This window comes from Pelecanus crispus, chromosome 2 (assembly GCF_030463565.1).
Source record: "Pelecanus crispus isolate bPelCri1 chromosome 2, bPelCri1.pri, whole genome shotgun sequence".
Taxonomy (NCBI): domain Eukaryota; kingdom Metazoa; phylum Chordata; class Aves; order Pelecaniformes; family Pelecanidae; genus Pelecanus; species Pelecanus crispus.
Window position 1 is genome coordinate 47,329,879 of NC_134644.1, and position 14,546 is coordinate 47,344,424.

The 14,546-nt window shown below is 40.4% G+C and overlaps 1 protein-coding gene across 1 annotated transcript in view; it reads right to left on the minus strand.

The window, feature by feature from the left end:
- TRIM71 (tripartite motif containing 71) overlaps positions 1–14,546 on the minus strand; it is a 57,498-nt gene that overhangs the window by 16,301 nt on the left and 26,651 nt on the right. The window lies entirely within an intron of this gene.

A 14,546-nucleotide genomic window follows, 5' to 3' on the forward strand; every position in this document is an offset into this window, starting at 1 on the left:
GCATCTTCCATGGGAGTGTGTTTTCTCGGAGGCAAGCAGAAATCAGCTGGTTTGTTTTCGAAGACACAAGTGAAGGAGCACAACATTTCAACACAAGAAAGTTCTGTATTCAGAGCCTTGCTCTTAGCTATATACACTATTTTTGTTAGAGTGTAATGTTAGAAAAATCTAGATTACCACAGAAGTCAGAAATCCACTATACAATGGCAAACAAGGCTCCATAGTACAATTTTTCCATCACCAGCTATTTGAAATCTACCTCAGAAAGGAGCAAGAGCAGAACAAAGATTGGACAAGTGTTTGATATGCCTGTCTTCTCACAGCTGTCATCCAGCCACTGCTGATTCCAGCTAACAGTTTGTGGTATGGTGCATAACATCCCCCTTTCCCTTCTCCCTCAAAAGGAAGGGGGAGAACAGGACAGGTGATTCCCTCAGATTGCCTGTGCTGCATAAAGTGACATTTTAAGCTCCTATAAGCACAACAGCTGAAGTGGTATATGGATTAATTTCTCAAAGGGGTATGTGTATGTTTGTGCACACATGTCAGCTTTTACTAAAACTTTTTTTTTTTTAAGTTTTGCTGTGGGGAAACTGGAACAGACTGTTATGGTTTGCTTCTGTTCAAATACTAAACCCTCAAGCAGTGTCTCAGATCCTCTCTTTTGTAAGTAAAAAGCTGCCTTGGCTCTGAAATGCATTATTCAAATGCATCATCTTCCTCAACTCCTTGTCTTTACGCTGTGGTTGTCTAAATCTGTATACAATGTTCACTTGCTCATGCAGTTCTGCAATTTTGCTGTTGAAATTACAGGGAATGTTTATTACATGTTGCTGAATGACTCCACTTAAACAACTGAGAAGTTGAGAGAATGAAAACCAAGACAGGCTATCAAGTTAAGTCATATGAATCTGATATACTTTAAAAACATACAGCAGGGATTTGGGGCCTCAATCAAGCAGAGCAGCTGAAAGGAAAATGGTGACCATATGAACAGAAGTCCAGAAGAAAGTTAAATCTGTTATTAGTCCTCCAAAATAGTCAATACCAGAAGCAAAAGCTTGGTAAAACACCACAGATCAGTCCTGACACCCAAGCACTCCTGCTGCAAGGCAACAGCATCCAGTGGGAAAGAGTCATCCAGCCGTTCAAACCAAAGAGAAACTAAATTTAAGCTGTTCAGTTGCCTCTTGCCACCCACCGCAATGTGGTGGAAAACATCATTCCAGAGTTTAGAATGAGGAGAGACACGAGCCATAATCTCATTTCAGAAATATGCAGATTGCGTAGGACATGGCAGGGGAAAAGTCTTTTGGGTAAACACTACAAAGCCATTGGTAAAACCTCATATTTGTTTCTTAGTCAACAAAATGATGAAAACCACCTAGATTTAACGTCTGAGAGCGACAGAGTTAACAGGCTTGGGTGAAGAGAAGGGGAGGAAGTAGACAGCAATGGACTGATCTCCATCATTACACATTTAAAATAGTTACCTTAAATACACACATGAGAAAGCACAAATGCATAATCCCTACTGCTCTCAGTGTGGAACCGAGCTAGTCACCAGAAGCGAATGGGAAGAGTCAGCCAGCTTCAAGATGAACTAGGAACGCTTCCCAGGAACTCCCTCCTGGACACACAGACTAACTTGGCAGAGGTACAAGAAGGGCAGTTCTCCTGTAGTCACTCTCATACTCATCGTCAGGAGCACTCAACAGGCTGTACATCAGCTCTACCAAGCACTAGAACTGCAATCCCCAAGAATTAAACTGGAAAGTACCCAGGTGTGCAGGGTGCAACAGCAAGGGGGATTTGTGCCAGCCAGGCTAATGGAGCTTGGAGCATAGCATCAGCTTGCCTGCGCTTGCAACCACAACCAGGCATTTACTGTTAAGCTGACGCCTGCTCACATCCCAGTCCCTAGGTCATGGCCATAAAGGTCACGTATTGCTGGATTAATTTTCTATCCCAGTTTCTAAATAGAAGGGGAGAAAATAAACTAAAAAACTCCACTGAAACAAGCAATCCCCTGCAAAAAACTCATACCAACAATATACGTCCTGCTCAAGTAGGACAATACAAGAGTGTGTTCTCAATTCAGATTTGAAGCACTTGTAGCATACCTAAAAGACTGGCAGAGCCTCCCTTTCTTTCAATCTCAGCAATGTGGAAAAAGGCCACCCAAAATTTCAGTTGCACTATTAATATAGCAGCATACTGCTCCTTCTATGCTCATTATATGACAAATAACAAGACTGGTCTTGAAATGTGGACAGGCAGGAGTAGTGGGAAGGAAGGGAAGAGTAATACTAAGTCTTCCATAACAGAGGTCATCTTATGATGCTCGGCTTAAAAAAAAAAAAACAAACCACGAAAAAACCCCAAACAACAAAACCAAAACACAGTACTTAGAGGAAAGTCCCAAAACTTAACACCCCCCCCCCCCACCTCATCTGAAGGGGCAGAGATGATACAGTCAAAAGATCCATCAAGCTGTAAATTAACTATTGTCCTGTTAATTTCAGTATTTTCCTGAATGTATGGAAAACTTTTATAAGCAAAAACCTTCAAACATGCTGTTTTTTCTAAAACACACAAGTGTTCTGATAGGCAGCAAGGAAAGAGAAAAATGAGAAGCAAGCAGAGACAGTTTTCTCCTTTCAAAGAAATTCAGGAATTGTGTAAATTGCATTTAATGAATTGTTTGTTTCTGTAGTAATTAAGTAATTAAGTAAAAATACAATTGTTCTAAGATAAAAACTGGTGCCTTTCCAACACCCATTTTGGTAACTATCTAGTAGTAAGGGGAAAAAATTCATAAGATGAGTAGTTTGGTTCGGGGTTTTTTGGTTTGGTTTTTTTTTTTTTTTTAAAGAACTGCTTCACTACATTAATTAGTATTTTAGAATTTCCATGAAAATTAAATGAAGAGACAAGTCAGAAGCAAGAGGGGAATAGTTTTAGAGATAGTTAAAAGTGATTTATTTTAAAATAAATCAGCTATGGGTTGATTATTTCCCAAACAGGAAATATTTCCTGAATTGGTGGCATACAATTTTAGACACAAAACAATAAAGGGAGCCTACTTCAATTTAAACAGAATCAGTGAACCATATTACAGGGCTATTCATCTTTTACAGCCACAGCAACCCAAGAAATACAACAGCAAGGCCATAAATGTGATTGCTTCAGGAAAGGCTGTACAGTGCACCGTAAAAACATTTTACAACAGCAGGAATTCCTGGGTGTCGCTCTCCCCATTTTTTGGTCCATCTGCTTTCAAAGGGGGCAGGGGGATGGGCGGAGATGTTGTTAGACGTCCCCTGGGACTGCACAGCAATCAATCATCATCTGATGAATGGCCACTAAAGTTAAACCCTGACCCCACTCCACAATTCCCACACCAGCGCTCCTCTCCTTACTGCTGACCAGCTTCCAGCGTGCCCCCCCACCTTCCAGCCCTCACCAAAATTTCCCAAATACCAAGCCCAGACAAAAGCAATGGAATGTAGTAGGCACCATGACAGAGGAAAATTCAGCAGAAACAGCAGTTGAAGAGGCTTAATCTCAACCTGCGTTTAAACAAATGTTCCTTCAGCAATACTCACAGTGCCCTTCTCCTCCCAGCTTGCAAACACTTGATTTCTCTCATTTCAGAGCACATTTAAGAGCATACATGCACACAGTTGTCAAAAAAACATGTGGAATCTAACCATGTTTAAGCATTTGTTTTCTGTCATTACATTTCAGTGTCTTGCAATGCTTTTATTTAAGCCTACAGCATTAAGATTTTGTACAAGACAGCAACACATAAAGTCACATTATTTTAAAATATAAGTCTGATGCTCAAAAGCTACCCTGTAGTCTTGACCAACAATAAAAAAAAATCTACAGACAAAACAGTAGCCTCTTAGTTTCTGTTTTTCCAAAAGTTTCAGTATGGCATTTGTAAGTGAACTTTTATGACCAAAAAAAAAATCATACTTACCATAGTCAGTCTAAAGTTTTCCATTACTAAAGGTGTTTTATTATCTAGTTCCCTTGACAATAACTCAAACACCAGTGGCTTTGTTAAGTAGTGTGTAACACTTGGATGACTATGAATTTAGTATAAACTAATTTTCCAGTGAATTTTGGTCCTCCTCCCTCAGCACTGTGTTTTGTTTGTTTTGCACTACCCCGCCCCAAACTGGAGAAAAAGCTGCTTCTCTGCATCATGCATGCAGCAGTTGTTTCTTTTTTTTTTTTTTAAACACCATGTAAATACACCACCCAGGATGACTGGTTCAGAGTTTGGTGCAGATAATTGTTGCAAGTTTAAGTGGAAAGGGGTAATATTTTTACTCTGTAGGAAGCTGGTCCTTCGTTTCCATTTTAATAGCAATTTGTGAAAATTAACTTGTTTCACACCATGATCAGAGTTTGAGGAACGTTAACTTCTGCACTGATATAACTCTTGAAATTTAAATACAAAATATGAAGACTGAAGATATGAGCAAGCCATGTGATTCACACCAGAACTACAAGCTACTTCCCAGTATATCTGAAACATTTTTTTTTCCAGAGATACTTAAAAACCTCATGTTTCTGTGTACCAGTTAATGATTGAATTACTCTTAGAATCTGTATTTTGACTTAATGCTCTGGTGTAAAAGAGACTGGCTTAACACCACTTTTCCTCACTGTATCCAGTGGTAATGGGAGATGGTCTACCAACTCCAGAAGATCTCCACAGCAGACAAAAGAATTACTTTTCAAATTCGGGTCAATATTCTAATTATAAAATTTCTACAAGAATATGGGCACCTTGAAGCATTACAGCCCATGCAACATAGGGCATGCGGTGTGCACAGAAAGTTCTACCAAGTGGGATTACTAAAACCACTTTGCTATTTATTACCTACCTTTGCCACTTGGATGAACAGAGATGGGTTTTGGTCCATTTATAAGTTAATCAAGTGCAAGAGGATCATTCAGTCCAGCTGTTAAATTCAGCTTGATTTCCTTACCCCACATGGAATAATAAAAGCCCAGCTACCAGATGACTTTAAGACTCATGCAAGTCTGTTTGTAGGAAATAAAGCTGTAGTTCCACATGCTTTTTTTTTTTCTTCCCCCCCAGCACTAGTGTTAATACCCTCCCTTCCCCAGATGCTCCAGTGGGTTCTGTTCCTTGCTCCAGTTTCTCAGTCACACAGGCCCAGCACATGAGGGGGAAGGAAACTCACTTATAAAACCCCCAATCTAACCAGCACTGCTCCCAGTATGAACCACACACAGTGCAACGCTGTCATTTTGTTCCACAATTAAACTGACAGCCACTCTAAGAGGAAGCCCTACACCTCCCGCCTTCCTCCTTTCCTCCCCCCCTTCACTGCTCCTCCAGTCTCAGTGTAGACATTTGGGGATCTTTACAAAGAGCAGAAAAATAATTTTAGGAAATGGTTTATTCAATCAGCTGATCCTGGGATCAGAATAGCAGTAGGGCCAGCACAAGGGAGGAAGAAGTCTCCACATCCTTAGTTATGGGTTCATCTGATGACAACTATCTATTAAAGATCAGCTGAGCTACAGTGCTAAGCCACATGGTTCAGTTCTGGTACTTCGCCAACATCACAGCTGGAAGTCAGTGTAAATCTTCTCACTGATAGCATTCATCTCAAGTTCTAACTGGAAGAACAGTATATCTAACCGGAGACTGGAGTTGAGTCTGGTAAGTTAAACAGGCTGTTAAACCAAACAGACTACCATACTCTTAAAATTCTTGATGTTTACCTTCTTCAATCCTGCTGTGATGTCATGAAGTCAGTAAAAACAGCTGCGTATTTGAGGGAGTGGTGACCTGACAGCTTAAAAACAAAGGGTTTTTGGAAGGCACATAGTTCCATTAATCAAGTTCAGAAAACCCAGTGAGTATTAACAGTCAGCTGGGAGTGGAGCAGAGCCCATTTAAGTTGTCTTTACCAATGCAGACAGCATTTGCAAATTCAAAAGGACTTGAAGTGACAATCAAGATCCCCTTCACTCTGAAGGCCACATCATCACTGTTGATGGTGCGACAACAGGCTGCAAACTGGGGCTAGGAGACAGGAAGTCACACCTTTGACAAAGCTGGTTTAAGGATCTGCTGGCTCCAGCATACCATAAAATGGCATCCTCTGTGTGTTGAGTTAAAATCGTGTAAGTTAAACTTCACGTGATGACTGTAGCTCCTGGTTATAGCCACCCACCTGAAGCCCTGGAACCGCAGCATCCCAAGCATTCCTTTGCCAGCTGCAGTATCCCCCTGTTCATCCACTATGGAGGGAGCACTACACCACTCACCTGGAATATGCCCAGCATTTGAAGATTAACCTCTCATCAGCTAGCTTTCCAAAAGCTCTTGGGTGCAAGGTAACTTGGCCAGCTGATCTAACATACTACCTCAAAGATTCCCAATACTGATGGGCTGGAAAGAACATCTCACATCCACCTTAACTCATCGCTCCAACTCTTCCTAAACAGGGATAAGCAAGGCTTAATATTCTTCTAATATTAATTATACCTGTGCCACCTCAGTATTATCCCACAGTGGGCTATCATTTAATTACTGCATAATGGTAAGTCTACATTCCGCAATTTTCTTCTAAAGAAATTGTTTGGGGTAAGAAATCTGCATTTCTTTTTGTTTTAAAAGTCACAGTATCTGCTTCAGCGCTAAAGCAGGTAAAGTAGCCAGTTTATGGAAAGATGCAATAGTATCAGTAGCTAGTAGATTACTTAGCCAGTGATAAGTCAGCTCTTTTACAGATTTCAATAGGGGAGACCAGCCTGTGCTTCAACATGCAACTCATTAGCTGTTTAAATGCAGCTTCTGTGCCAAATCTACATGACACGAGTAGCAGCAGGGTGGTCTTGGCACAGGGGACAGTGGGTGGATCTAAATATTCAACAGTTCAAGCAAGCAAGCTAATAGCCTGCTGTGGAAGCAGACATTAGAGTGGGTCAGGACCCGGTTCCACTTTCAAGCCCATCTGTCCAAGTCACTGCTGTACGTCCCTGCAAATCCTTCACTGAGCCTCCCTAACTCTTCAGCTCTCTGAAAAGCTAGATTGTCTTACATAGTTCTCAGCCAAAGCTCGGCCATGATTTCAGTGGTGCTGGAAATCGCAATGGGTTGACAACCGCTTTGCTATTGCACATGGCATTTTGTTTCTTAGAGACAACCAACAAACTTCAGCATCTCTACAAACTCTTTACAAAACACATTTTCCCTTTTCCTGCACAGCTCAGCATTAGAGCTTTTGAAAGTTTTCCTTCTATGCACAAGAAGGGTTAGAATAGGAGTCAAGGTACACTCAAGGCTCCTGCATCCTGCTCTGTGACTAACATCAGTATAGGCCTTGCCTCCCAAAATCTATATTCCTCAACCCTGCGCTGTTCCTACACCACTGCAGAGAACACTACCTCCATTCAGGTCCTTGGCAACTGTTGACCTTCACATGGAAAGCTGACAGCAAGGATGCTATTACATACATTGCAAACAAGCAGCTAGAAAACATTTTTGTCTCTTAATATACTAGAAACAAACCTTATTCCTTTTGATTTGAATGGGGAAACGGAGCGGGAAGAGAAACAAACACTTAAGTTCCCAGATTTCACTCAAGGGCCAAGCTAGTCCTCATGCTGAAGACAAGCCAATTGTGAAACAACGTCTTAAGCTGATGGGCTGTGTGCCGTTCGCCAGAGCGGTTTCCTGACCCCAGCACAAACAGGTCTTTTGTAGGATTAATTTTCTTATAGAGCTAGTCTGTACTCAAACCACCACTACCTAAGAGAATTTACTTTGGTGCAACAGATTCCCATTAATATTTTTAGAGAGCTTCTCTGGGAGGTCAGAAAGCCTATCAAGCTAGACATCTTAAATTCATAATGTTCAATTATTAGGGAAAAAAAGAGTACAAGCAGAAAGAACACATTTATCCAGAGAAACTGTGGCTTTACCTATTTTAACTCTGTGATAGGTTCTACCTCAGTTTTTTGTTTTGTGTGGGGTTTTTGGGTTGGTGTCCTTGTGGGGGGGGGTTCCTCCTTTTGTTTTAAGCAGCACTAGAAATCCTGGTTCAGAAAAATACTCTTTAGAACATGAGTTTGCACTTACTTTTTCACAGTGTAATGCTTCAATTACATCATCTAGTACTTATTTGTTACAAGGAAAAAGATTGGGAGTGCACATTTGAAAACTCCCAGTTTAACCACCATGTGAATTTAACCTGCAATTCAAGCCGCATTAGCTAGAGAATACTAGAAAACTAAGCAATTATGAATTCTGAGCCCACTTTGCAGCTTTATCGTCTAGTTGTTCCCCCTTGCTTGTGTGGACTTACTGCCAATAATAGGGGAAGAACACAAGAACCCAGAGTCAAAACAACAAGTAGAGTGCTCAAAAGTAATAAATTTTCAATAAAGCCATTTCTATATGGAAGTGCCATTAATACAAAACCAGAACTAGGAGGTAGGTTGACATCTTTAATTTCTATCTTCAAGTGCATACTCTATTTGGGTGAGGTTTGTCTCTGAACTGATTATTTGTTTAAAATCATTTTAATAACATTACATAATCTCTACAGAATTAAAAAAGTAACTCTCTATACCTTTTAGAAAAAGGAACATTTGTTTGTGTTAGGATGAAGGGGAAAATGCATCAACTTTTAGACTTACAAATCTCAAAGCCCTATTAACAAAGAAGGTTGTTAACACACATTTAGCAAAATGAAGCAATTCAAATGTCCAACACCACCACTACTAGACTCTGGTAATTCCAGTTTGTGTAATAGCCTGGTAAGTAAATCAGTCCACATACTTGTACAAGACACTGTGTGTCCTGTGTCCTCCCCCTGCCCGCCCCCCCCCCCCCCCCCCCCATTTCCAATATCAGGTCTTCAGAGATTTACCTAGTATTATGCAAGCTAATATCACTAAAGAGATAGCAATTACTGAAGGGATTAGGCTGCTTGCAATGACTCCTTGTGGTAAGACTTGGACTCTTGCATATGCAAAAAAAATTAAATACCTCTATCAATTTAAATTTAGAAACAGAACCATAGTGAACCTACGGCAGTTTAAACTATGTGGAGTAAAAGCAAGGAACAGCAACATAAATTCATGCATTAGGGCATAAGCTGATCACCTGGGTTATCACAGGAAAGAATTCCTCCTTCCCCACACATTTTCTCAGTGGGGAAACTGCCCAGTTGGCCAAGCATGTGAGGCAGACAGGGGAAGGGGGAAAAGTGTCATCCTTCTCTCCTCCGCCCACCACCCCAGCATTAGGCATTGGCTACTACTGCAGCCTGGACGTCTGATGGGAAGAGCAGAGTTCTACTGTTCCTCCCCCTTCTGCTTTGCACCTCTTCTGCCTTCAGAGGAAGGCTGTAACAGGAACAGCCATGGTACTGAACCCCCACAGCAGGAGCTGGTGGTTTGGTGTTTTGGTTTTTTTTTTTTTTTCCCCCTTCTTTAATTGTAAAACAATCCATGCCTATTAAACAAGTCCAGTTACCACCAGTGCCATATGCACATCAAACTCAGGTCTAAGTGAGTATGACCAACTATAGCTTTTTATTAGGAAATACAGGCAAGACTGTTGTCTGGGAAAACTGACATATAAACCCATTCTAAGTGTTTTATACCACAGTGTTTTTAGTTACTGCTTATGTGGAACAGGTTTTGTGGAAAGCACAAAGGCAGCACTGAATGGGCCGGGTCTGTTCTTTACCGTCCCTGCTCCTCTTGCCTTACTCTGTTCCAAACATTATTTTTACAACTATATACCCACATACCAAGTCCTTACAAAATAAGGCCTTTGAAGGAACTTCTCTTGACTGAAACCCCAAAATGACTAACATGAACATTTGGAAGGTATCTTTTCAAAAAGCATTCAAGCTCTCCCTCTATGCCATCATCCTCTCAAATGCTCATACCCAAAAATACGCAAGTGTAAAACTTTTACTAGCTGAAGTACACATGTTTCAGAGCAGGAAGAAAAATTACAACATGTTGAGGTTTCAGTTGGGATTCCTCATAAATGAGGAATCTTAATTAAGCAAAACCAAATTTGGACTGCATTGAAAGAAAAAAAAAAATTGCTTTGCTCCAGACCCAGGCAGTAGTTTCTAAAGCATATTATATATACGCTGTATCAGGGTTCCTCAGCTAACACCATCAAATCGTACCATCCATGAATAATTATTATCTGCTCCCAGCATAGGACTTGGCATATACACTAGAGTATCTTATTCAGAGAAACAATGTTGTCCTTGAGGATCAAAGCTTTGCTGCTTGTAGTAGAATGCCAGACTAAATTTGTCAGATTAATACGCTTGTTACAACTCCTCTTAATTTTAAGGAGGATTATACAGTCATGTTTTATGAAAGACTCCTCATGAAAGTGTTATCCTATGGGTGCTAGTGCACTATTACTTCCAACTGAACTGTAGTATTTAATGTTTGTTTTGGAAGACCTAGATGTCTTAACAGCCACAGGGCATTTCAATAATCATATAACAAACATTACTGCAGGTTACTCTTTAATCCCTTGCAAGTGAATGAGTAAATTCTTGTCCATCTATCATATAATGACACAGCTCTGGAGTTACTGCCAAAAAGGTACTGTAAATCATAGAAATATCTTAAGACTAAGGAGATCTGTTCTGGGAAGTCAGAAGTGTTACTCAGAATAATTTTTTTCTCCATCACTATAGAACAGTAAGAACAACAGATAAACCTTTGTTTATAAGCCATTAACACAAAATTAGAGACATTTTTATTTCTATCTGAAGATTTAAGACAAGTCCTGATGGACAATTTAAGTATGTCTGGTTTGGGGGGTTTTTTTGGTTTTGTTTTTTTTTGGTTGGTTGGTTTGGTTTGTGTTTTTTTCCCTTTATATCTCTCTTTGCCTCACTGGCAACAGAGCAGAAGCAAGACCTCAGAAGTATCAGAGCTCTAAATTAATCACTTACCTGCCCCACACGTACTTCCAAATTGGTGAAATACAGGTACAAGGAAGTTTGAAGCCTGTGTCTCCCCCACCCTGACAAAGTGGTGTGTTTTACGAGCGTGCTGCCACCCCCCCCCGCCCCAACTTTCCACCTTTCTGTCATAGATTTAAGTGCAGCACAGTGCCTTCCTGTAACAGCCTAATAATATAATTTTCCTCATGGAGAGGACTTAAGATTGCTTTCCTTTTGAATTTGGGAGAGGTGGGAAGAGATAGGCATTCCAGGATGAATATTCAATTAAGTGAAAACTGAAGGAGAGCAGAATTACTGCTCCTTCAAACTGCAATGTAGATTTGATGTGCTTACAGACAATGACTAAGAAACACTAATAACCGGAGTTTGTCATTTGGCCATAGACACCATTATTGAGTAGTAGGTTCAGTTTTGGGAGAGTAAGGACAATGTTCCATCCCAGTCAAGGTTTAAGTTATGATTGATACACACACTCTACATTTAATCCATTCCATGGGGCTCCCATGGATCACGTATATAGTGTATGCATTCATACTGCCACCAAATAAATTCTGTTTAGAGCATTATGGTTTTGGTCTAACCAAACTACAGTGGTTTGGTGCCACCCTGTCACGGTTCACTGATATATTTCAAGGAACTTTTAAGAATTTGAAAGCATTCTGGATTTTTAAAATGCTTAAATCCTTTGAATCCTTCATCAAAAGCACCAGCCTTTTCAACAGTGGTATCAACCGTTCCACACAACGCTAGCTTTAGATTGCTTCTGTATTATGCAGGCAAGTTACCTTACCCCAAACTTTAACTGTAGCCTTGTTTAAGCTTTAAATCAGGGTAAGTGTAAATATAGCAGGCTTGCTCAGTCATCAGTGAAGGGAAGAAAAGCTATCCAGGCTGAACGAGAGGGGAAGAGCCAAGTGTGACTCACTTTACCAAAGGAAGAAGGGAGAAGGGATGGCTAAGATTAAATCCTTGCCCAATTCTTGAAGAGAAAAATACGCACTAGTCTTACTATCCAAAAAGCTATTTTATGATAAAATCCACACTGCCTTGTTATGTGTAATACAATGCTAAGGAAGAGACCATTCTTACAGTAAAAGCATGTGAAAGCACACCATGAACATCTACATTAGAAATACGCTATTTCTGACAAGCACCAGCAGGAGTTTGACTGCAGTTTAGGTACGTCAATTCACCAAAAGGCCAGGTTTACACAAGGTATGGTGTGTTGTTTCCCTGCTCCAAGGAAGCAGGTAAGCAAGGCAGAAGAAATTTTATTATCTTTGCACAATCAGCAGCAAGTTTTTATTAACACTCCTGTGTTATAACGAACACACTAGGCCGTGATCATTCGTTTTTTATGTATTGCCAAACTAGTCCTACATGTCCCCTGCCTGTTAAGAAGAAAGTTTGAGGAGGTCATAGAGTAGATTTATTCTCTCTAGAGAAAAAGACTTTCCGCAATCCAGGCAGAAGAACAAAACATGTTTAACCAGATTTCCAAGCACAAGACAATTAACCTATTGAGTCAAGTCTGCTCTGTCAGACTTTCAAGGAAGCTACCTGCCTGCCTCTAGAACATTCTTTTATGTAGCATTTTCTAGCACAGAAACTCCCAAAGACAATATGCTGAATTAAAAAAAAAAGAGGAAGGCTAGGCTTTTGGACAGTGTTGTCATGCGGTTTTCAGCAACTGTGTGCACAGTGCCAAGCACTCTGCTGTCATTCCTAAGTTACTAAGCTAATTTATTCTAAGACACATATGGCTTATTGGGACAGTGTAATAGGTGTGTGATCAGAAGCACAGGGAAGAACTAAAACTTCGTAAGTTAACACAATAAGGATTTTACGAAAAGCTACATCTCTACCTTTGTCCTCTACCAAAAGGTTAAATTGCTGCACCCCACATACCACCTTTGCTATCAAAGCAGAGCAGCTTTAAGAGCCACACACAGGCAAGTACCTCTGGTAGCTTACTACCAAGACAGACCTACTGCATCAGGAACATCGCTTCCTGTAACTCTGCTTTCAAGTAATAACCAGACCCACTGATTCACTTAAGATTTAATGAGATTACAGCTTGAGGTGATTTGACTGGAGACCATAAAAGTTTTAGGAGCCCATCTGCTCTGCAAAACCAACCTCTCGTACAAGCCTGGGTATGAGCTGACCTTTGAGAGTTGCAGTGTAGTTCAGGCAAGAATCAAGTCCGATTGGTACTCCCGATGGGCAGACAGAGCAGACAAAACGAGAGATTTGCACTTTCGGGCTAAGAGGAGTTTCCATATGCATCAGTACTCAAGGGGGAGTTTCCCTATGCATCAGTACTCAAGGGGAATCTTTCCAAACAATCAGCAGTCTTTTCATTAAGAAAAGGCTAGCCACCTTAGGGTGCTTTCCCCACCATTATCACACCATTAGTAGCAAATTGGAACTGTACTGGCAATGGTTGCAAAATTACCATTGCGGAAAAACCTAATGCAATATTCACCTTCTATATACACCAAAAATCGATGACAAAATACTCCTGCTCAAATGTTGCAGCCCTTTAAAAAAGGAACTTCCTAATCACCCTAAAAGGGTAAGTCACCACTGCTTTCCACCCCACTTTACACTTCTATCCCCCCACCAATAGCAAGCATTTTCAAGAACCAACTGGTTACTCTTTTCTGACATCTCCCAGTATTAGGATCAAACATTGACTTTTCTTCCAGTAAAAAAAAAGAAATACAGATTTGAAGAGATTGAGGGCAGAAGGGGAAAGAGCTACTGTTTTTACTCTGTTACTTTTTTACAGACCTGTAAAAAAAAAGCAGCATTTCAGCAAGACTGCCATTAAAATACTTTAAGTCTAGATGTAAACTCTGGACAAACATTTACATTTTGTTATTCTAAACCTGACCTTGTTAGCTGTAGAAGAGTCAGTCACACTGGACAGCTGTATGTTGTAGCATAAAAAAAATTTAGGTGCTGTTATTTTTCCTTCCCCTTGTAGGCTGAGATGTTTTGTTGTTTTGTTCTCACTTCAGTAACAGGCCTCAATATGCAAGTTACATCTGGAAACAGACAAAAGCCAACTGCCCAGCAGTATTGGAAAATTAAAACATTGGGTCAGACTCAAACAGACTAGGAAGCCAAAGGTCAAAGCAGCATTAAATCATTAGTTTCCCAGCTGCCACCAAGGCATGGAGTTGACCTTTGATTTTGTAAGAAGTGGTCCAAGCAATTTTCTGGTGGCAATATGGGCAATCTGGCACAGTGGAATATTATCCTTGAAAGGGGCGGGTGGGAGGGAAGGAGGAGTTTAAGGTCTTGCAGGCAAAGATCAAACTAACTCTTTAATCTCTCCAGACCAAAATTTGCACTGTGAAGCTGTAAGTGCAAATAATGAATATGAAATTATCAAGCTTTAAAGCAAAGACACTCAATCATTTGAACCATTCAGGTAGCTTTTATTCACCTAGCAGGGAGAGCAGAATTTAATAAAGTAGAATACAAGAACATAATGAATGCACTTTAGAGAATACTAGAATA